Genomic DNA, 2,658 nt, shown 5'->3' on the forward strand with positions numbered 1-2,658 from the left:
TTGAAAAACAGTTTAAAGTGCAAATTCAGTGAGAGTGCGGCTGGAATATTTATAGACAAATTCCGGTACTTTAAGCGTCGAATCTCTCATTCTCTGCGCAGCTGCAGCCGCGGTTCTTGACTTTTCGTGTCTTGCATTCTCGCTCTCGCGTCTATACATCGTCGCTTAAGCGGTATTTCATTTTCCGTTGTTGTGTCGAATTGCACAACGGTTAACATGGACAACGATCCGAATACAGGCGCGGGCGGAAATATTGTGGTGGCTGATTCCAGACTGAGTCTGTATAAGCGTAAAAGTCAGTCATTATATGATCGATTGCACAGGCTTGGCGAATCCTTCGCGGGGAATAAAATCGATAAGCTGACCGCCGCGGAAGTCGAGGTGCGCCTTGATATGTTGGCAGAAATTCGAGAGGAATTTAATAAGGCCCATAATGAGTTGGAGGCTCTCGATCAAAACGAGATTGGGAGTGAGCTGCGCGAAATCTTCGATACTCTTTTCATATCGTTGAAAGCTGAGTTGCTGGCTGCTGTTGAAGTAAGCCAGGCACACGCGGCTGCCCATTCTACGACTCTGCCAAGCCATTCCGGACATAGTACCATCATCATGGCTCACAAGCAGCGACTTCCTGAGCTGAAGGTGCCTAAATTTTCTGGTGGATACGTCGAGTTCTCGGATTTTATGGCAATGTTCAAATCGGTGATTGAAGCGGATGCGGATCTCAGTGACATCGAGAAATTCCAGCACCTTTGCTCTTGCCTCGCTGATGCGGCTTTGGATTCGGTTCGATCGTTAGAGCTCTCCAGTGCCAATTATCGTGCGGCTCTGGATATACTTAATAAACGCTTTAATAACAAAAGACTTGTTTTCCAGGCACACATTAAGAAGATTCTTGGGCTAAAGAGGGTAGACTCGCCTTCTGCTAAAAGGCTTCGGGAGTTTTCGTATGCAGTCAATTTACAAATGCGAGCGTTGCAGACATTGGGAACTGCTGAGGAGATTTCAGGATTCATGGTCATCAACATGCTGCTGCAGAAGTTGGATTCGAAGACGCAAACCAAATGGGAGGAGCACACATCGTCGGATGCTATACCTACCGCAGAGGAATTCTTCGAATTCTTGCAGCAACGCTGCCAGAAAATGGAGCGGTTGGAATATGCTACAGCGACACACGCTTGTAGCGATCAGGTGGGAAAAAACTATTCCTATACGCAGGTTAAGAAAACGTTTGTAGCTTCCAACTCTTCCGCCGACCCGTCTGTATGCGTCTTTTGCCACTCAGCGGGCCATGGAATATACTCGTGCAAGATATTCGGAAATCTCTCACCGTTGCTGCGCCACAAAGAAGTGAAGAAGCTTTCCCTATGCTTCAATTGCCTAAAGCCGGGGCACCGGACCCGCGCATGCAATAGTGGAAAATGTCGAGTATGCGGCGGTAGGCATCATAGTTTGTTGCACTTCGATAGTATACAGCCCACAACACAAGGCTGCCCAGGTATTACTCCTCCCGATCTGGCCGTTCAACCGGACACTCTTTCCGTTGCTCAAAATTCTGCTAGCAGCTCGTCTCTACCTTCGTCTACCTCTCTTGCTGCCCAAGGTCTTCACTCTGATGTCGTGCTTCTGGCTACAGCCGTGGTTCTCGTAAAGAATCGGTCTGGCGTTTTAGTTCCTTGTCGTGCCATCTTAGATTCAGGATCGCAGCTGCATCTCGTCACATCCAGGTTCGCCCAGCAGCTTCAGCTTAGGAGAACTCAATCGTCTCCACTTGTGTCTGGGCTGGGCGATACCAGCGTTTCTACTGAGGGATCCACCATAAGCATTTGTATGCATTCTCGCACCTCTGCTTACACAACTACACTTACTGCTCTCATCGCCTCCACGATTACCGATTCTCAACCAAGTATGACAGTAAATGTATCCGATTGGCGTATTCCATCTAACATTCAGCTCGCTGATCCTGCATTTTTCAATCCTCAACGGGTTGATCTTCTCATTGGTGCGAGCGTTTTTTATGATCTCCTCTGCGTAGGGCAAATCAAACTCACCGATGGACTGCCTCTTCTGCAGAAGACCCGTCTTGGGTGGATCGTATCTGGCGGTGGACAGAAGGTATCAAGCTCGGCGTTTTTGGCTACGCACAATTGTCCAGATTCGATAGCTGAGATGGAAGCAAGGTTGGATAAAACTCTTCGTATGTTTTGGGAAGTCGAGAATTGTGTGGAGGCAGGGTTGAATACCAAAGAAGAAGACAACCTTTCACGGTTGCCATCCGGGGAGTATACAGTTCGTCTGCCGCTAAATAACAATACTGATCGTTTAGGAGAATCTTATGCTTAGGCTTATCGACGGTTCATCAGTCTAGAGCGAAAACTGGAGCGTAATCCTACACTCAAGGAGCGGTATTCCGCCTTTATGAGGGAGTACATTTGTTTGCATCATATGCACCAAGTCAACCCTGATGCCCGTAGTCTCTGCAAATATTTCTTGCCTCATCACTGTGTCCTAAAGGAGGACAGTACGACGACAAAACTCCGTGTCGTTTTCGACGGATCCGCAGCTACATCAACTGGATATTCTCTAAATGATGTGATGATGACAGGCCCTGTTATTCAGCCTGCATTGTTTAACATATTGATTCGCTTTCGAACATATCCA

Source organism: Drosophila miranda (genome assembly GCF_003369915.1).
Source record: "Drosophila miranda strain MSH22 chromosome Y unlocalized genomic scaffold, D.miranda_PacBio2.1 Contig_Y1_pilon, whole genome shotgun sequence".
Lineage (NCBI taxonomy): Eukaryota > Metazoa > Arthropoda > Insecta > Diptera > Drosophilidae > Drosophila > Drosophila miranda.